Source organism: Gekko japonicus, unplaced genomic scaffold (assembly GCF_001447785.1).
Source record: "Gekko japonicus isolate JY-2015 unplaced genomic scaffold, Gekko_japonicus_V1.1 scaffold777, whole genome shotgun sequence".
Lineage (NCBI taxonomy): Eukaryota > Metazoa > Chordata > Lepidosauria > Squamata > Gekkonidae > Gekko > Gekko japonicus.
Window position 1 is genome coordinate 426,547 of NW_015160858.1, and position 21,405 is coordinate 447,951.

General features: G+C 51.2%; 1 protein-coding gene and 1 long non-coding RNA gene across 2 annotated transcripts in view; one reads left to right on the forward strand and one right to left on the reverse strand.

The window, feature by feature from the left end:
• Nucleotides 1-21,405, forward strand: part of EFNA2 (ephrin-A2) — a 227,537-nt gene that overhangs the window by 87,339 nt on the left and 118,793 nt on the right. The gene's annotated exons all lie outside the window — the stretch shown is intronic.
• LOC107119281 overlaps nucleotides 6,018-21,405 on the reverse strand; it is a 21,457-nt gene continuing 6,069 nt past the window's right edge. Inside the window, exons 2-3 of the long non-coding RNA XR_001482792.1 lie at nucleotides 7,296-7,489; nucleotides 6,018-6,062 (exon numbers count right to left, since the gene is read on the reverse strand). This is a non-coding gene — a long non-coding RNA (uncharacterized LOC107119281). The remainder of the gene's footprint in view (nucleotides 6,063-7,295; nucleotides 7,490-21,405) is intronic.

Here is a 21,405-nt window from a genome sequence, read left to right on the forward strand (position 1 = left end):
AACTAATATTATATAACTAATATTACTATATTACCATCTCGCAAATGAAAGCTTATACACAGAATTAAGCTGCGCTTGGGCTTAAAGGCACCACTGGGCTCCTACTTTGTTCTGTTCAACGCAGCTACCCACCTGAATGTATATTATCAGCCTTTGGGAGAGAACTGGCTGGGGGGTGTCTGGGGATTTCTCTGGAAGTACGAGGACTAGAAACCTTACTTTAATCGAGCCACAAAAGCCTTTCTCCCCAGAGCTCCACAACAGCCTCCAGATCTCGTTTGAGAGAGATTATGTTGAGAGTTTGCAGCGTGGTTGCAGCCGTGTGTATCTCAAGGCCTTCCCCCTTCTCCTCCCCCCCAAATCCCCATTTCCCCTTTCTTCTTTCTCACTGTCAAGGGCACCTGGTTTTGGGGGGTGGGTGGGTGGGTTGGGGGGGGGGGTTGTGATCAAGAGCCCTCCTTAGCCGGCTCGGCCTTTCAGCCCGGCCACTTAAACTGACTCGGAGAGTTGCAGCCCTGACTTTAATTGTTTTCCGTTGGATCGATCTCTGCCCTCTTTTCCTCCTCCCCAAATCAATGGGCCTTTTCAATTTGGGGACAAGAGAAGAGGGTGGAGGGGGGGTGAAGAATTAGGGGGGGGTGTTTCTCTCTTTTTTGGAGGGCGGAGGGGGGAAACAGTCCTTGAAAGATTTCTGATATCGATCAGCGGGGAAAGAGGAGCAAAGCCTTGTCGGAGATCAATTAACCGAGTCATTAACTGCGGTCAAATGGCTGGAAATGTGAGCCTTGTTTGTATTGCAGGAAAGAGGAGAGCGGGTGCTTAAAGAGGGGAAGGGGAGTGGGGGGGCAGGCACAGAGGATGCCCGCACACTAGGACTCTTGGATCTCTCGCACGTGCAAGCTCCCTCTTTCCTTTCTGTGGAGAGAGCAGGAGACGGGCACATGGAAACAAACGAATGCACAAGTCCTTCATGGAGGGCCAGTGTGGTGTAGTGGTCAGAGTGTTGGACTAGGGTCTGGAAGACCTGGGTTCAGATCCCACTCTGCCCTGAAGTTCATTCTTGGCCTGACCTTCATCACAGGGTTGTTCTGAGGATAAACTGGAAACGAGAGAGCTTTGTGCGCTACCCTGAATGGCTTGGAAAGAAGGCTGGGGTAAAAGTGTGCTAGAAAGATAAGCTGGGGTGGGCGGGGTGCTGCCGCTGGGAGCACCACGCACATATGGGATCGCTGAGTTACGGCAATCGTGCATTGGTGTATGTGGCGGGAAGCACCCCTAAAACCATGGGTTTGGGTCCCAACCCTGGCAATGTCTAGTAAAGCTTATAGAGTGGGACTTTGTCTTCACCTGTGGTAGGGTGCTACTAGGCTGCCTAGTCTTACCTGGCTGCCAGCAGAGGTGTCCCAGTCCTCGCCCTGGAGTTCTTCGAGCAGGGCACATTGCAGGGGACGTTCTGTCATTTAAAGGAAAACTCCATGGTTTTTCCTTAAACCCTCGACCGTCCCGTCCCCCTGCAACGTATCCTGTGTGATGACATCACCTCCACAAACAGGGCGCTTTGGGGGGCGTGGTTCCCCCGCCGGCCAGATTGGGGCCGGCAGTTCTGGGGCCCCGAAAGCAGGCAACCCCCCGCCCCTGTTGGGGGAATGGCAGCCCCAGATGCTACCCTCCAGTGTTCCCTCTAAACTGAGTTAGTGTGAGCTAGCTCACAGTTTTTTAGCCTCCGGCTCACCCATTTTTGTCTTAGCTCAGGAAGGAGGGCTCCAGAGCAAACTCATTTATACAGTAGCCAAATCGCTTGCTCACAACTTCAGTGCCAGTAGCTCACAAAGTAGAATTTCTGCTCGCAAGACTCCACAGCTTAGCGGGAGCGTTGCCACCCTCCCCAGACGCTGGGGATCAGTGGATCCCCACGGATGGTATGGGATGCAACAAGGGAGGAAGTGGCTGGATGGCCCCTTTCACGAGTGGTAATGTGATACGTGCAAACGGAGGGCTACAGAGTGGCAATCTGATATCTCCGGTGCATCAAAACTTGGGGCGCTGCTAAATGTCAAAAGCACTATTGAGCCGGCAACCTAGCTGGCCTCGGTGGAAGCAAATCGTTTCAGAAGGGCCTTTATTCTGGCTAGGTTCTCTGCTCTCTCCCTTCTGTGGTTATTGAGGGCAGGTACAATAAATCCCCTATCCGGAAAGGTTATGCTCTTGCTCCCCAGGGGAGGTTGAGTCTGCAAAGCACATGTTCTTTAGCTGTCCACTCCGCAGGGAGGTGCGTCTTGGAATCATTACTCCATTCCTTGATATGATCCCTGGCCGTGTAAACACAAATAAAGCAAGGCTTCGCTGGTTTTTTATCTGATAATAATTCTGAGATTACACGTCAAGTTGCTAAATTCTGTGCATTATTTTTCAAATCACGGGAATCTTAAAAAAGAACTTAAAAGCTCTTAAATTTAAAAAATATATATTATTGTGTGTTATGTTTGACTTAGTGGTATGTTGGTCTAAAGACCATAATAAACAACAGCTACAATGACTAAATGGAAGGGGAGTTGGGACCAGTGTTCCCTCTAAGCTGAGTTAGTGTGAGCTAGCTCACAGCTTTTTGGCCTCCGGCTCACACATTTTTGCCTTGGCTCAGGAAGGAGGGCTCCAGAACAAACTGATTGATGCAGCAGCCAAATCGCTCGCTCACGACTTGAACGTCGGTAGCTATCAAAGTAGAATTCTTGCTCATAAAACTCCACAGCTTACTGGGAGCATTGGTGGGGACCCTGTAAAGTGGTCCAAAGAAGACACAGACAAATCCTGGAGGTTTTGGGGGTGCCGGGTGAGAAATGCTCCCCTGGTCACTCTCGCTAAGGGCACCGGTCAGAGTCCAGCCGGACAGGACACAAGAAGCCTGCAGAGTAGCCAAAGGAACCACCCCACCCCCGCCAAAGTGGGTAGTCAGAGCATGAGCGGCAGACGCAGCTTTAAGGAGTAAGGAAGTATTAAGAAGGGGATGGGAGGAAAGTGCCGATTACATCTGGAGACTGTCTGATCTGCCAAGTGAGCAATTATTTTGTGTACAGACGTGAGGTACACAGATGCCAGCAGGATTATGGGGCGGGGGAAGAGAGCGGGAAGGGAAGCCGAAGAAACGCAGCCGCCCCGTGAAGCCTTCCCCCGCACCAGAATGAACCAGATGCTGGAATGCAGCCGGTGAGCAAACCAGTTGACAGCCCTCCTCAGCTTCCATTTCATCCTCAGCAGCCCGGCAAGGGAGGTTAGTGCGACTGGCCAGGTAGCTCCTTGGCCAAGTGGAGCTCTGAAGTTCTCCGCCCCCCGCCCCCTCGATCCAGCCCAGGAGCTGCAAGTTTAAAAGCGATGGTTGATGGAAGCGTTTGCATTTCATAGGGCAAAACGTGCTCCTGGAGCTCAAAAAACATTGGGTGTGTACGGGCGCCGCAGCTGCAACCGGCCAAAGGTCTGAATGGATTTCCTCATGAGGAAAGGCGGTTGCATCCTCTTGGTCTTCATTTTGACAAAACTCGAAGGAAACAGAGGCAGGAAAGCGGGGTGTGAGGTCCACTGATGTCCAGGGTGCCCTCTCGTCTTTTGCTCCCCCCACACACACACACATTGCCGTTGTCAGGGCTTTTTTTCTTGGGGAACTCACTGGAACAGAGTTCCGGAACCTCTTTGACAACATTCTTTTAAAAATGTTGAACGTTCCATGGGTTTTTAGTATACAGATCGAAAACTTCATTTCCCTCTTGGGAGTTCCGGAGCCAGTTTGGTGTCGTGGTTAAGTGCGTGGACTCTAATCTGGGAGAACCGGGTTTGATTCCCCACACCTCCACTTGCACCTGCTGGATGACCTTGGGCAAGTCATAGTTTTGATAAGAGCTGTCCTTGAAAGGGCAGTTCTCAAAGAGCTCTCTCAGCCCCATCTACCTCACAGGTAGTTTGTAAGCCGCTCTGAGACTCTGAGTGAAGGGCGGGGTATAAATCCAATCTCCTCCTCCTCCTCCTCCTCCTCCTCCTTGGTCAAACATGATATGCAGGTTTTTGAAGCTGGATGCAAATCTGCCTGAGCAGAAAAATAGGCTGGGGTGCCAAATTGCGTGGGGGTGGGGGCCCCCACAGTGTTCCCTCTAAGCTGAGTTAGTGTGAGCTAGCTCACAGTTTTTTAGCCTCCGGCTCACACATTTTTGTCTGAGCTCAGGAAGGAGGGCTCCAGAGCAAACTAGTTTCTGCAGTAGCCAAGTTGCCCGCTCACAACTTGAATGGCAGTAGCTCACAAAGCAGAATTCTTGCTCACAAGACTCCACGGTTTAGAGGGAGCATTGGTGGGGGAGGCCCGCACTTTGTGAACCGCTGAGTGATCTCCAAAAGGGTGGGCCTTTCAGAAGTCCGCCCCCTAGCTGCTTCGGCCCCACCTTTTCCAGGGTTCCTAGCAATAAGGCGAGGAAGCAGCAGATGCTAAGAACGAGAACATGGGGTAGCCCTGCCGTTTTCTGGTCAGGGGATCTCAGCCTTTCTGAAGCGGGAGACGCTTCTAAATTTTGCCTTTAGGGACCTGGTACAACCACACTGCGGGCTGGTGGTGGTGCCGGTTGGAGGGCCAGCGGGGGCTGGCTCTGCCCATCACCTTCTGCAAGGCCAGGGCAGGAGTGAGCCAAACCCTCCGGAATGAATAAGGGTGAAGGGTGGGAGGAGGAGGAGGAGGAGGAAGAGGGAAATCCCTGCTCTACTCCCCTCCTTTGCCCACTTCCCAGAGGGAGAGGGCCCAGGGCTTCCTCTCCCAGCCCTGTTGCCAGAGAGTTGCCATCCGCTTTGGGGTCATGAGCAATGCTCCCTCTAAGCTGTGGAGTCCTGTGAGCAAAAATTCTACTTTGCATTTGCGAGCTACCGGCATTAAAGTTGTGAGCAAGCAGTTTGGCTCCTGCATAAATGAGTTTGCTCTGGAGCCCTCCTACCTGAGTAAAAACAGAATCTGTGAGCCAGAGGCTAAAAAACTGTGAGCTAGCTCACACTAACTCAGCTTAGAGGGAACACTGGGTCACGAGCCACAGTTAGAGAATCCCTGGGCTGTGGGTGTGGCGCTTAGCATGTCCTAAGATGGATGGCGGGGATGTGCCACTGTTTTAATTCAGCCAGCGAGGAAGGAGGCCCCGTACCCTGAGCCGGCTGTGCCTTCAATCTCTACGGAATAAGCAAAGAGCGGGCGTGCTCTGCCCAATGTAACGGCGGTTCTGTCCTGCCACTTTCGGCTCACTTTGCAGTATTCCCCCCCCACCCCCAGCTGTCTTTGGGCAGAGTCGCTCCATTAAATGACGGAACATGCATTAATTCTTTCCGTAAAGCAATTGGATCCTTTGGGATGACACAGCAGGTCTGCAAAAGGGGGAGATGCAGGGTGGGCACGGAGGCGGACACGGATGGCGATAAACAGTGCTTTTGGCTGAGGCCGGAGTGGTACACGTACAGAGGAGTGTGTACCCACACAGGCACGCACACATGCCCCCCCCCTCCACTCCTGCCACAGCTCCACTCCTCAGCCGTCTCCCATGTACCCAGCATGCCCTCTGTTTGCTGCGTTGCTTTCCGATCACGTTCCGGGCATCCCCTCGGGACGGCGCAGAAAATTAACAGCGGTCCAGATCTGAGGAACTTTATGACACGTGTATGATAGGGCTGAACCAGAGTGTAATTGAATGACGGATGAGCTTCCAGAAGCCACATTTCCAGGGAGTAATGAAAAATAGAACTGATATTGACTGAGGGAGCTTTTGCTGGCCGGGCTGGGATGAGCCGGCGTTCGGCGCAGGGAGCGCATCAATAGGGCAAGTAATAGCACAGTTATTGTAACTCCCCAAAATGTCATTTGGGCTTAAAACTAGAGAACACTTTGCTATTAACCAGACTTAAACAGAAAGGACACGAGAGGGAAAGACGGGTAATTTATTTCGGAGCGGCTCTTCCAGGTAGGAGCGTCCCAGTTTCTCTTTCCCAGGGCAGGCAGACGACGGGCCGGATCTGGTTCAAGGAGGGGGGAGTAGAAGTCTTTCTGGCTGCTGCGCCACACCCATGGAAGGCGAGTTTGGAGAAGAGAAGAAGAAGAAGAGAAGATTGGATTTATATCCCGCCGTTCACTACCCAAAGGAGTCTCAGAGCAGCTTACAAACTCCTTTCCCCTCCCCTCCCCGTGAGGTAGGTGGGGCTGACGGAGCTCTTTCGAGGACCGCCCTTGAGAGAACAGCTCTGAGAGAACTTGTGACTGACCCAAGGTCACACCAGCAGCTGCACACGGAGGAGTGGGGGAATCAAACCCGGTTCTCACAGATTAGAGTTCACGCCCTTAACCACTACACTAAACTGGCTCTCAGTGCTGGGTACCTCCTTTGAGGAGATACGGTGGGCAGCTGAGATAGAGGAGATGTTACCCGATGTCCCCAGGCCAGCTAACCCAGTCCCCGAATGGATCAAAGTCCATTCGGCGAAGAACGTGTCGCTGCCTCATCTTTGAGATCCCCGTCCCAACCAACAAGCAGAGGTGTCATTCTGAGCTCAGGACCGGAAGAGATGGTGCTGAATCCTCCCGTTGCCCCATAATATCGCCCCTTCCTACGGTGAAGCGCCGGGCAGCTTTGAACGAAAGCCCCGTGCCATAAAAAGCTTGTCTTCCTTCTGCATAACCAGCATAGCCTCCTTGCTCTCTGTGGACTCTGGGCGAGATGTCCTTGCCTGATGGAGCATGTGGCCCAATCATGAGCATCCTTGCGCACATCATCCTCCGAAAGGAGGGTGGAGCATGGTGGCCCTTTACTGTCCTTTTCAGAGTCAGGCTCTGCTCCCTGCAGGTGCCGCTGCCCGAATAAAATGGGAGGTCACCGTCCTTTGGTCCCGCTCTGTGGCCTTGTCCCTCCTGAGCAAGGCTCCCTCTAAGCTGTGGAGTCTTGGTGAGCAAAAATCCTACTTTGCGAGCCACTGGCATTAAAATTGTGAGCGAGCGATCTGGCTACCGCATAAATTAGTTTGCTTTGGAGGCATCCTTCCTGGGCTAAGGCAAAAATGTGCGAGCCGGAGGCTAAGAAACTGTGAGCCAGCTCACACTTACTCAGCTTAGAGGGAACAGTGTTCCTGTGTCTCTCGACTCTCTCAAACCCCAAGGTTCCCCTTGGTTGTCCTGTGACGCTCAGTCGTCCCAAGTTCACACGGTGGTTCAGAGCTACCCCACACCTCCACAGCTGTGCTCTGGGATACCGCCATGTTTCCCTGCCCAGCAAGGCGGCTGGTGCGGCATTTACCTCCCGCGGTTGCCAGCATGGGTCTAAAACGTCGCTTTGACCATGGTTGTGTGGGTTACGCTTCCTCGCGGTGCTTTTGTGGTGCGAGGGGAAAGACAGAGTGCTTGAAAGGCAGCAATTGAATCTGGTGTGGTGCCGTTTTCTCCCCGGATCGAGGTGCGTAGCGCCGCGGACCCCTGAGGCATAATGGCAGTCTGTTGGGGAAAGATGAGTGAACTTAAATGGATTTTTGCTTTTAACAAAAGCCCGTCATCCAGTTATTAGCTCCTGCCACGGGGAGGATGCTGAGCTGGCGGGCCGTCTGTCCGTCTGTCTGTCTGTCTGTCTGCTAATTCATAACACTGTGGAATTGGGACGCAAAAGACAGCCAGCGACAAATGTGTCTGGTACCCCACAGGCACTGAATGCACACACAGGGATACTCTGAACACAGAAGCACACACTCATCGAGCGCGTGAAGGCTGTTTGGTTACTGAGGGGAAGTATCGCACAGCAGTTTTTCTAAAAATCCCTGCAATTAAGATGCGCAGGCTCTCAACAAAAGAGCTGGGTTCGAGTCCAGTAGCGCCTTGGTGACCGACGAGAAACTTCCCAGGTATAAACTTTGGAGAGTCAAAGCTCTCATCGACAGATAACGTTGACATTCAAAAGCTTTTTACCACCACCACCCCCAAATCTTGCTGGTCTGTAAAGTGTTCCTGGACCCAAATCAGGCTGTTAAAAAATATTTCAGAAGCCATTTGGGGGTGGGGAATTCAGAAGGTCAACGTTTGTCAAAATGGAACAGGCGACAGGATTGTCTGTTAAGTTCTGCTGTCAGTTTCTGTGGGAGGGTAGAGGGGGAAATGGTAATGATTTTGAGGGTTGCATGGCGGGAACACTTGGCTCTGGGCTTCCGCGGGTTCCAGAGTCCCTCCCAAGGGACCGTGCTGGGGCCTTGCTCCGCTGTGGTACACCACAGGCCTCCTGCAGCCCCAGCAGCTTTCCTGGCCCATTGCCTTCCTTCTCCACTTCCTAACCCTCCCCTTTCTATTCACTGAACTTGACTCTCTTTGCATGCAGTTCAGACTCTACGCATGGCATTCTGATTCTGTAAGTTTTTCCTGCTTGTTCCTACCTGATCCTGCTGCGCCTTCCACCTGCTCCTCTCCCTGCTCACATCCTTCTTGAGGCTTTTTCTGCTTGTTCCTACCTGATCCTGCCGCACCTTCCACTTGCTCCTCTCCCTGCTGCCTTCCTTCCACGAGGCTTTTCCTGCTTGTTCCTACCTGATCCTGCCGCACCTTCCACCTGCTCCTCTCCCTGCTCTCTTCCTTTCATGAGGCGGTTCCTGCTTGTTCCTCCCTGCTCCCTTCCTTCCACGAGGTTGTTCCTCCTTGTTCCTACCTGATCCTGCCACGCCGTCCAACTGCTCCCTTCCTTCCACGAGGCTGTTCTTCCTTGTTCCTACCTGATCCTGCCACGCCTTCCAACTGCTCCCTGCTCCCTTCCTTCCACAAGGCTTTTCCTGCTTGTTCCTACCTAATCCTGCCGCGCCTTCCACTTGCTCCTCTCCCTGCTGCCTTCCTTCCTTCCACGAGGCTTTTCCTGCTTGTTCCTACCTGATCCTGCCGTGCCTTCCATTTGCTCCTCTCCCTGCTTCCTTCCACAAGGCTGTTCCTCCTTGTTCCTACCTGATCCTGCCACGCCTTCCAAGTGCTCCCTGCTCCCTTCCTTCCACAAGGCTTTTCCTGCTTGTTCCTACCTGGTCCTCCTGCACTTTCCATCTGCTTCTCTCCCTGCTGCCTTCCTTCCACAAGGCTTTTCCTGCTTGTTCCTACCTGATCTTGCCACGCCTTTCACCTGCTCTCCCTGCTCTCTTCCTTCCACAAGGCTTTTCCTGTTTGTTCCTACCTGATCCTGCTATGCCTTCCGCTCCACCTACGATTTTGCCTTTTCAAGTCAGAGGTCTTGCTGAGAACAGCTGAGCCCATTTCTTCATTCTTCATCGAGAATTCTTGTCCCCATGAGACAACGATACATTGGGGCCCTTTCAGAGCTTGTCAGTACATTTCAGTGCTTTGGTTCAGGAGAATCCACTATAGTGGCCTTGAAACCACTGCAGGGGCTACGCTGGAAACCAGAGTCTGTTATCACCGCGCTTAAGATCTTGACTGTGTACGAGGCCCAGGCAGACATAGCAGCCTATAACTTCTGGAAATGACTGCGGGGATCAGTCTCACGCGTGTGTGTGTGTGTGTGTGTATACGGCGGTCTTGTCATCCTCTTTGGCCCAGACATTTAGTATGTGTGCAATCATGGGATTTTCTGGCTCACTTGGGAATGCATTCTGTTACTGTGCATGATGCATGGACTTGCCTTGTGCAAGGAGAGCCCCCCCCCGTGTCTCTGTGTGTGTGCGGTGTAGGGGGAGGAGTGACAGACAGGAAGGATTCTGGCCATATTCTTCCACTGCTGTTGCAAGCCAGGGTGCATCATTAACTGGGAAATAATTAATTGTTGGGCAGACAAACGCCAGCCCTCTGCCTCCATCTCCCCGCCTCTCCAGGGACCCTGTCAAAGAGAGCTGTCAGGCCCCGGTGTGATAGATGGTGTCCTTTTTGGCTGCATGGTCCATCAACCAAGGGGGTGGGACTGGAGGGTGGTGGTGGAACAAAGCAATCCGAGTTGTCCCAATGACTGGGAGGAACAGATGGAGGCAGATTGCCAGGACCAAATCCTCCGGAGAGCCACCTCCCCAAAATGGGCCATGCCTAGGCCTACAAGGAGATGGGGAACAGGTGGGAATAGAGCGTGAGGTACCCACAGCACGCCCAGCTGGAGAGAGAGGAGGAGGGTAACCAGTGGCAGGTTCCGTTTGCTGGGCTTCCTGATAGTTTACCTCTGACCTGGCTAGGGTGGAGGTTTCACGCCACCTGCTGGTCAGAGTACCTTGTCCTGCTCAGTGCCCAAAGAGGGGCCCTGACGCCTTAGTCTGCACAGTCCTTGGATCCCTGACTGGTATCCCTGTGTGGAATCTGGGCTGGACTGAGGAGGGGGAAATTCTCTCACTCCCCTTCCTCTTGAGGTGTCAAGGGGGACCAGATCTGAGGTGTGAAGTTGGGCTCCCTCTCAGTAGAGTTTTTGGACTTCTGCCTCATTCCTCTAAGGTAAAGGTTTCCCTTGCTCGAAAGCCAGTTCAATCCCACTCTAGGGGGTGGCACTCGTCTCCGTTTCCAAGCCGAAGAGCCAGCGCTGTCCGAAGACGTTTCCGTGGTCATGTGGCCGGCTTGAGTAAACGCAGAGGCGCACGGAACGCTGTTACCTTCCCACCGAAACGGTACCTGTTTATCTACTTGCAGTTTCTTGCTTTCAAACTGCTAGGTTGGTAGAAGCTGGGGCCAGAGACGGGATCTCTCTCCGTCACGCGGCACTCGGGTCTCGAACTGCCAAACTACAGACCTTCCAGTCTACAGCTCAGCGTCTTAATCTCTGAGCCACCGCAGCCCTCTACCTGTCAGTAATTTCCCCCTGGGCCAGCTAGGATGATTTGGCTCTCTTGCTGGTGTTGCTTCTGTGAATTGCCTGTGTTTGCCGCACCTTCCAGCAGCCTGGATTGCATTGGATTATTCTGGGGCTGTTCTTGGATCTGCGCCTAACTCTCAGGGTGGGTCAGACCCATGGGAAGAAATCCTATATGGGTTTTATGGTGGAAACGTGATCCCTGATTGGGCGAGCCTTGATCAGGGCTTGTCCAATTCCCAGCAGCACAATCCTAAGAGATTGGCTGACCCGCCACTGAAGCGTAACAGGGAGGGGAAGCCGGATCGGCACCAGAGCGTGGAACCTCAGAAGGAGCGTGGAGTTCCTTCCCCCCACAGAGCTGCAGTAGAGGCTAGCAGTTGGAGGTTCAAGAAGCTGGAGAAGTCGTTTCATCTTGGGGTAGCCTGGGAGAAACCAGGAAGGTACGCCGATATAATTCTTCCCCTTGCATCTGCTGGTTTTGGCAAGAGGGCCGTCATGGAACGGCAGCAGTTGGAACTCCCTGTTTTCTTTTTGTCAAGGCGCGAGTGCCGACAGAGTCAGTTCGGTGTAGTGGTCAGGAATGCGGACTCTAATCTGGAGGAACCGGGTTTGATTCTCCACTCCTCCACATGCAGCTGCTGGTGTGACCTTGGGTCAGTCGTAAGTTCTCTCAGAGCTGTTCTGGAAAGAGCAGTTCTCAAGAGAGCTCTCTCAGCCCCGCCTACCTCACAGGGTGTCTGTTGTGGGGAGGGGGAGGGAAAGGAGATTGTAAGCCGCTCTGAGACTCCTTTGGGTAGTGAAGGGCGGGGTATAAACCCAATCTCTTCCTCTTCTTTCATTTTTATTGGGCCGCCGAGGGACAGAGTTCTGGGAGATGCCATGGCCCGAGGAGCCTGAGGCATTGGGCAAAGCACTGCTGGTGTGTGGCTCTAAATTCGGCAGCCATCTTATAGAGAGGAAGGAAGGGGGGGGGGAGTATGACTTTGGGCCAGTCACCGTTTCTCAGCCAGACCGACCTCACAGATCTCATTGCGAGGATAAAAGGTGGGGAATAAGGGTTGCCAGTGCCGGGTTGGGAAATACCTGGATACTTTGGGGGTGGAGCCTGGGGAGGGCGGGGTTTAGGGAGGGGAGGGGCCTCAGCGGGGCCCAGTGCCTCCAGAGCAGCCGTTTTCTCCAAGGGAGCTGATCTCTGTAGTCTGGAGATCAGTCGTAACAGCCAGAGGCGCCGCCTGGAGATGGATGCATGAACATTGCCCCGAGTTCCTCAGAAGACGATTCAGATGGCTGCATAGAGCCAGGACCAAACATTTGTGCCGCTCAAGAAGTCAAGTGATCTTGTTTTCGTATGACGTCTGGGTCAGGTCTGGAGGAGTGGTGAGAAGACCGTGGTCCAGAGGGAACCAATTCTGGGAGCCTATGGTGGTTCTCAGCAAGTGGCGTCAGGCATAAAGGCCTGGGAGCTGGAACCGGCTTGTCCGGGGCTCTTACCCAGCCCGCGAGCAACTAGTGCGAGGGAAGGAACAGGAGGCTGCTGGGGGGGGGGAGTGGGCAGAGACGCTCTGCGGCTTCAGCGTGGCAGAACAGCCTCATCCGCAGCAGCGAAGCAAAACTTCTTCACTTCAGGGGCACCTGACTGGTGAGCCTGGAGCCACCGCAGCCGCATTCAGGTCAGCTCTGAGTTCCAAGGCAAGAGTCCAACGCCACTCCGTTCAGCCTGCAGCTCCAAGGATGCTGTCCTGGCTGGTTGTGGAGATCAGCATCTGCGCATAAGGGGGTGTAGATGATCCTCTGCTGGGGCCTGCGGGCTGCCAGCACCGCCGCTGTATTCATACCTTCCCATGCGGCAGCTGCGCTTTGGCCCATGGGGGCCGTCCTTTGGCAGTTTGGTGTAGTGGTTAAGTGTGCGGACTCAAATCTGGGAGAACCGGGTTTGATTTCCGGTCACTCCTCCACATGCAGCTGCTGGATGACCTTGGGTCGCTCACAAGTTCTCTCAGAGCTGTTCTCTCAAGGGCAGTCCTCACCTACCTCACAGGGTGTCTGTTGTGGGGAGGGGTGTCTCCTCCTCCTCCTCCTCCCCTCAACTCCTGGGCCCATGTTGCAGGGGTCTGACTTGTCCCCGCCCATGCGGCTGATGGCTAGGAGTGAGCCCAGCCCCTGTGGTGCATCAGCACACCAGGCTGCTCCCGGCAGTTCATAGGGAAATCCATGGAGATTCGGGGGCGGAGCCTGGGGAGGGCGGGGTTTGGGGAGGGGCCTCAGCAGGGTACAATGCTAGAGTCCACCCTCCAAAGCAGCCTCTTCCACATCTTGGGCCAAGCACACGACTTGATGGCCAGGCCTCCCCACTCCGTGGACCATCCAGCAGCCTTGCGTGCACAGTGCCTGCTCCCAAATCACGATCCAGAAACCTTCGGCCTGAGGCAGCTGCTGCCGCATGACAGTGGCGTGGCTTGCTGACAATCTCTGTTTTGAACCCCCAGCAGAGCCTCGCCATGGATCGCCTGGCAGCCTTGGCTGGAGGTGGCTGCCGCCACACAGGCATCTCTGGCTTATTGGGCTGTGCTTGGCCTGGGTCTCGCCCATGTATGTGGCCTTGGACCTGGGTTGCTGGCTGCAACCCCCTCACCTTCCACAGGTGGTGGTGGGGGGTTAGTTGAACTTGTCTTCCCAGTCTCCTTCCATGGTGGCTCGGGGGCAGGTGGGAGCTCACAACACCCAGAAGAAGAAGAAGAGAAGAGATTGGATTTATACCCCACCCTTCACTACCCAAAGGAGTCTCAGAGCGGCTTACAAACTCCTTTCCCTTCCCCTCCCCACAACAGATTCCCTGTGAGGTAGGTGGGCTGAGAGAGCTCTGACAGAAACTGCTCTTTTCCAGAACAGCTCTTATCAGAACTATGGCTTGCAGGGGGGGGGCAGGCTCACAGCATCGATGGCAGGAGCAGTCAGGGAAGGGGAAGTGGACTGCGCTGCTGGCTCTCCAGTCCACTTAGGTGGGTTTTCCTCTGCACCCCCTCCCCAGCCCACTGCAGTGAGTACACACCAATTCGGAGGTCACCACCTGCTGTGTTTTATAAAGTTTGTATCTCTGGTACTGGCATTACGTTTTGTGGCACACAACGTGGCCCAGCCCGACAAAGTCACATTTATCTGATCCAGCCCTGGTAACAAATGAGTTCCACGCCTCTGCGTCTAGTCACTTAAACCCAGGGCCAACACTGCCTCACCAGCAGGGTACCCTCTAAGCTGAGTTTTTTAGCCTCCGGCTCACACATTTTTGTCTTAGCTCAGGATGGGAAGAAGGGCTCCAGAGCAAACTAATTTATGCAGTAGCCAAATCGCTCGCTCACAAAGTAGGATTTTGGCTCACAAGACTCCACAGCTTAGAGGGAGCATTGCTCACCAGTCGGCTAAGAGTGTCTTCTCATAGCTCTCTGATCCCCAAATAGAACCGTCAGTGCCTGGCCTGCTTTTCCGACAACACCCCATGCCTTTGGGCCAAGCTAAAGAGAACAGGCAATTGGAACAAAGCCTCTTGCCAGTGAAGGTTTCTAGGTGTCTTTCTGGCATCAGGAATGCAGGCTCAAGACCCCATCTGGACTGACAGTAAGGTGTCTTGATGGACCTTTGTTGAAGTACTGTCTGACCTGTGCTGGAACACCCCTGTTCCAAAGGAGAAAAATGGGGAATTAAAAAAAAAAATGTTATATTTGTGATTGTTGTGCATCAAATCAAATCAAAGCTGTCTTTGTGGGGGAAGTGCTAGGGATGGAATATGCCAAGGCCCAATCTCCTCCTCTTCTTCTTCTACCTGCAATTTCTTGCTTTCAAACTACTAGGTTGGCAGGAGCTGGGGCCAGAGACGGGAGCTCACTCCGTCATATGGCACTAGGGTCTCGAACTGCCGACCTACCAACCTTCCAGTCTGCAGATCAGCGTCTTAACCTCTAAGCCACCACGGCCTCTACTAATAAGACATGAACATTGCGCTAAACTGTGGCCCCGGTACTAGCGATCCTCAAAATGGAGATGCTGAGGACTGCCACATTGCCACTTGAAACAATAATCAGAAAAGAACCTACTGAGCTGGACAGACCAGCAAATGTGACAGCAGCTTCCTACGTTTGTGGTCAAAAATGCTCAGTGGCCTGTGAGCGTCCTCGTTTGGAGTACTGTGTACAGTTCTGGTCACCACACCTCAAAAAGGATATTATAGCATTGGAAAAAGTACAGAAAAGGGCAACTAGAATGATAAAAGGGTTGAAACACTTTCCCTATGAAGAAAGGTTAAAGCGCTTGGGGCTCTTTAGCTTGGAGAAACGACGGCTGAGGGGTGACACGATCGAGGTTTATAAGATTATGCCTGGGACAAAGCAGGTAGAGAAAGAAGTACTTTTCTCCCTTTCTCACGATACAAGAACTCGTGGGCACTCCATGAAATTGCTGAGCGGTCGGGTTCGAACGGATAAAAGGAAGTACTTCTTCACCCAAAGAGTGATTAACACATGGAATTCACTGCCACAGGAGGTGGTGGCGGCTACAAGCATGGACAGCTTCAAGAGGGAACTGGATAAACATATGGAGCAGAGGTCCATCAGTGGCTATTAGCCACAAGGTATAGATAGGAACTCACAGGCTGGGGCAGGTGATGCACTGTATTCTTGGTGTTGTGGGGGGGCAACAGTGGGAGGGCTTCTAGTGTCCTGGCCCCACTGCTGGACCTCCTGATGGCACCTGGTGTTTTTGGCCACTGTATGACAGAGTGTTGGACTGGATGGGCCACTGGCCTGATCCAACATTGGCTTCTCTTATGTTCTTATGGCCCTGACCTGGATAGCCCAGGCAAGCTCAGTCTTATCAGATCTCAAGATGCTGGTTCTTACCTTTAAAGCCCTATATGGTCAGGGGTCTACATACCTAAGGGACCATCTTTCCCCACATGTTCCCCAGAGAGCACTACGATCAAGGTCCCAAAACCGTCTGGCCCTTCTGGGCCCCAGAGAAGCCAGGCTGGCTGTGATGAGAGCCAGGGCTTTCTCAGTGGTGGCTCCATACTGGTGGAATGAGCTCCCAGAGGACATCAGGGCCCTACGGGACTTTTTACAGTTCCACAGGGCCTGCAAGACGGAGCTCTTCCACCAGGCCTTTGATTAGGGAGCCACACCCAATCAATTGAAGCCCTAGCCCCAATACTAACACCATTATTAACAGCCTGAGTTTCACTGATATCCAGACTACGATGTTAGCTGACTGCACGCCTATGTTGGATGCTGCTAATACCCGCCATTGTTGTACGAACCGCACTAGCACTTTATGCTTTTATACTTATATTGTTGTGATTTTATTCAATTCTTTTGTTTTAGTTGTTCAATACATTCTGGGTAAGCCACCCTGAGTCTGTCCGGGCAGGGAGGGCAGGATATAAATTAAATAAATACATAAATAAATCTCGGAAGCTAAGCAGGGTCGACTCTGGCAAGTACTTGGATGGGAGATTTCCTTGGAATATCAAGTCAGGAGGACAGAGGCAGGCTTTATTCAGCCACCTCTCTGAATATTCTGCAGGCCCCCAGTAGGGGTCAGTCACCAGAGGTCGCCATGACTTCCAGGTGCACTCACACAGACACGGACACACACAAAAATACAAAAAAAATACACACAAAAAAAATGTTCATAGTGGCAGCCTCAGACTGGTCATTAGATGTGGCAGGCAGAAGAAGAGCAGGTTTGTATAGCCTGCTTTTCTCTACGTTAAGGAGTCTCAAAGCGGCTTACTATCACCTTCTCTCCCTCTCCCCACAGCAGGCACCTTGTGAGGTAGGTGGGGCGGAGAGCGTTGTGAGAAAACGGTGACCAGCCTGAGGTCACCCAGCGGAACTTAATGCCTGGGCGATCCCAATTCTGCACCGAGGAATAATTCTGCAACGTGCATGAATTATGCAAGACTAGAGATGTGAAGGCCCAGAAAAAAACCGGAAAAATTCAGAAAAAAACCGTTTTTTCCCCATTTTTTTCCTGAAGCCTTTTTGGTTTTTTCCCGAAAAATTGGAAAAATTGAAAAAAGAAAAGAAAAAAAATTGATTATGGAACATTTTATTTTAACATGATGAATAAAATATTTTAAGACAAGGTGTTCAAATATTTTCCAAATCATTTCTTATACACACACACACACACACACACACACACACACACACACACACACACATATAGTATCAGATTGATCTAATTTCTGTGCACTGAGGACAATTAAGTCCTAGGTTACAAACTGAACTCTCCAATGCAAGAACAAGATGCATTTCTTCCTTTAGGAGGTGCGATTGTCAGAAGAAAATAAAAAAGTTTCAGTTTTGTTTTTGCATGTGGATGGGTATTCTGTTTGTAATAATTGTTTAGATACACTATATTTTTAATATGCTAGTTGTGATAATTTCATGCCAAGTAAAAATGTCCATAGTCATATTTTATGTTCCTAAAGTTATAGAATGACTTTCAATCTAGAAAAGACAAAAGAAATGCTAATGTAGCATTTTTTCAATTTTTCAGAAAATTTCCATTTTTTTCTGAAAAAAAATGGAAAAAAACGGTTTTTTTTCCGAGCTTCAAAATTTCCGGAAATTTTACATCTCTATGCAAGTCCACAATTTAATTTCATGTTTAAGTCTGAAAGCAAGAGAAGCCCCACAGGTGTGGAGCTTCATCCGCCTTCAGGCACTCTTAACCATTCTCATATTGAAAAAGGGGTGTTCAGGTGGCATCTAAGACCACGTCAGCGGCATCATTCGCCTGTGGCTGTGTATAATACATAACCAAAAAAACATATCCTAATGCCCCTTCGAAGTGGCAGTCAGGAATATAATTCTGAATGCGGGAGAAGCCATACACGTGTGGGCCTCGGTCCCGCTTAGGGCTCCCAGCCTCCAGCTGGTGGCTGAAGATTTCTTGGGATTACAACTGATCTTCAGGCAACAGAGATGAGTTCTCTGGGAGAAAATGGCCAGTTTGGAAGGTGGACTCTATGGCAGTCAGTGTTCCCTCTAAGCTGAGCTAGTGTGAGCTAGCTCATAGTTTTTTAGCCTCCAGCTCACACATTTTTGTCTTAACTCAGAAGAAGAGAAGAAGAGATTCAATTTATACCCTGCCCTTCACTACCCAAAGGAGTCTCAGAGCGGCTTACAAACTCCTTTCCCTTTCCCTCCCCCTCCCCACAACAGACACCCTGTGAGGTAGGTGGGGCTGAGAGAGCTCCGACAGAAACTGCCCTTTTTCAAGAACAGCTCTTGCCAGAACTACGGCTTGCCCAAGGTCATCCAGCCAGGCGCAAGTGGAGGAGTGGGGAATCAAACCCGGTTCTCCCAGATAAGAGTCTGCGCACGTAACCACTACGCCAAAGTGGTGTAGGATGGCTCCAGAGCACACTAATTTATGCAGTAGCCAAACCGCTCGCTCACAACTTTAGTGCCAGTAGCTCACAAAGTAGTATTTTTGCTCACAAGACTCCACAGCTTAGAGGGAGCATTGATTGGCTCTGTGTACCCCATCAAAGCCCCTCCCCTCCCCAAACCCCACCCTCCAAATCTCCAGGTATTTCCCAGCCTGGAGCTGACAACCTTCCTCCCACTTCACATACATTAATAAACCTCATATTGAGGAGGGGTAGTGTTCCGGGGGCAGCCAGGACTGCATTTGCACTTGTGAAATAAAAGCTGTGTTTGAGAAACAACATACCAAAGAACACCAAAACGGCCCTGTAAATCTTGGCATATAATTCCCCCTCCTGGGACATTAATGTTCCATCGCACCCAGTGAATGGCTCAGTGTCACATGAAAGCTCGCCTCTTTCCCGGAACGACCGGGTCGGGTCGTCGTGATAAAAAGAGATCATCTCTCGCCAGCTCCGTGTCCCCAGCTAACTTCGACGTGCTCACCAATTCCATCTATTTAGCTCCCATTGACTTAAACATGAAGAACCGGAGCAATACTCCAGGCATCCGAGGGTTTTTTTTTTTTTTTTGCGCCGAAGATATTATCAGAATGATTGCCAAGCTCTGCGTCGGGTTTGCTTTCTTGCGCTCCCTCTCCCACTGATCAAATTACGGAGGAATGCTTCTGACAGCACTTTTGGAAAGGGAGAGAGAAAGCGGGGAGGGGGATCCCATTGTTTGTGTCTTAGATTTCCTTCGAATTACAGCTTTACAAGTTGACACAATTATCTGGGTAAACTAACAGCCCCCTTTCCCCCCCATCTCCCTTACCATGACCAAATCCCCCTAGCTAAAAACAGATATTAATAATAATAATAAAAAAAAACAAGGCAAGGGAAAATGAATCTTTTTTTTATCGTAGAATAAAAATTGAAACTCGGAGTCAAAACAGCACGCAGCAATTGATGCTGATGGCGAACAGCGTCGTTGGTAATTGACGCCCTTTATCCGTATCGTATCCTCGGATGCGGACTTATTCCAAGAGCAAATAACTTACTCGAGGGAAGGAGAGAGAAAGCAGATGCAAATTGAATCTCCCCCTCTTGGCCAAATAAGTATGGAAAAAAGACGGGCTGCATCAACTCCTATAAATCACCATCCTCCCATCTTTGTTTTCCCCCTCATTTTAATATGTGACTTCTGTCCATCACTGAAGAGGGTTTGACTTTGACCACAGCTCACCACCGTGTAGCTGAGAGTTGGCCTTTGAATCTGTCATTCTTCGCCCCCTGCCTCAGTTTACCTCCAGGTTTTCTTTCTTTCTGCCTCCATTTCTTCAAATCTCCTTCCTTCCTTCCTTCCTTCCTTCCTTCCTTCCTTCCTTCCTTCCTTCCTTCCTTCCTTCCTTCCTTCCTTCCTTCCAAAGTTTACCTCCAGGTTTTCTTTCTTTCTGCCTCCATTTCTTCAAATCTCCTTCCTTCCTTCCTTCCTTCCTTCCTTCCTTCCTTCCTTCCTTCCTTCCTTCTCCAAGAGTTATGAGCCATTTTTTTAATCCCCTCAGTGGGCAAATCCATAGCATTGGGCGAGTCCAAGAGAACGAAGTTCTTGTGTGTAAAGAAAGCTCCGGGGACTTGGGCTTTGATTCGGGGATCATTTTAAAAAGTCCCGTTTTCATTTTTCGGCATATGCATTTTGCATCTTTTTGCTTTGTCCTGCTTGTTTTCTTTGCCAGCTTTCCTGTCTCCGCTTATTTTGGCACTTGTAGGCCATTTGGACGTTGTCTTATGCAAAAACAGGCATTGGTTTTAACAGTAATATTTCTATCAGATGTCGTTCATATGACCACAGAAAAATATGACTGTCGTTTGATCCTGGGTAAGGAGCATCCGGGTTGGAAATTGGTTTGTTCGGAGTTTTCCCCAGGTTGAAACAGTTGTGGGCGCGCCGTTTGGTAATGTCCCTAGCTTAGATTCAGGTTGGGACAAGATCTTAGAGGGGTGATCTTGAATGATTCACAGAAGTAGTAAAATGTTGAGGAAGGATTGGAAGAACAGGAGTAGCTGGTGATACCACAGAGGAGTTTGAGGGCACCAATAGCCATTAATCCAATTTTCTCTTGCCATCGATGACCATCACTTGCCCTCATTTGCCATGCATATGTGCATCAGTCACCATGTTCTTTCCCTCCCTGTGTCCTCATTCAACCCTCGCTCTCCTCTGTAGCCTGCTGCGGTTTCCTGACTGCTTATCTGGCTGGGTTCCCATGTAGTGTTCATCACAGAGCCAAAGGTTTGGGCATCCGTCCAGATGTGTCTGTTATATTCCCACTTGAAGGGATGGAACAATGCACAGTTTCTGAGAGCAGAGATGTGCCTGGCTAGAAACCATGTAGCTTTCTTACTACTCCCCGATACCTGTAAGAACTCAGCAGTGAGGGCAATATCATACTGCAAATGCTCTGAAGGCCCAGTTGCCTTTATTGATATTTTACATCTTTCACAGCTCAATTGTGGTGCTTTAAAAAAGAAGAAGCTTTTGTGGCCCAAGTGGAGTCAGGACAAAATCTAGCAAATTGGGAGATATGGTTTATAAAACCTCTGTCGTGTGCCTTGACCTGCACAGCCCAGGTGCCGTCAGATCTTGGAAGCCAAGCAGGGTGAGCCCTGGTTAGTATTTGGATGGGAGACCGCCAAGGAAGCCCAGGGTTTGCTGCACGGAGGCAGGCAATGGCAAACCACCTCTGAACGTCTTTTATCTTGAAAACTTTACCGGGTTGCCATCAACTGCCTTTTACTTCACGGCACTTTACACCACTACTTGCCCTACTACTTTAACATTTAAAGTTAAACCGAGTGCATTTTAAACAGCATTGGTTGTCATTGTGTAGTAGTCAGTTTGGTGTAGTAGTTAAGTGCATGGACTCTAATCTGGAAGAACCGGGTTTGATTCCCCACTCCTCCACTTGCAGCTGCTGGATAACCTTGGGGAAGCCATAGTTCTGACAAGAGCTGTCCTTGAAAGGGCAGTTCTTGAAAGAGCTCTCTCAGCTCCACCTACCTCACAGGGGTGTCTGTTGTGGAGAGGGGAAGGGAAAGGCGTTTGTAAGCCACTCTGAGACGAGTAAAGGGTGGGGTATAAATCCAATGTCCTCCACCTCCTCCTCCTCCTCCTCCTCC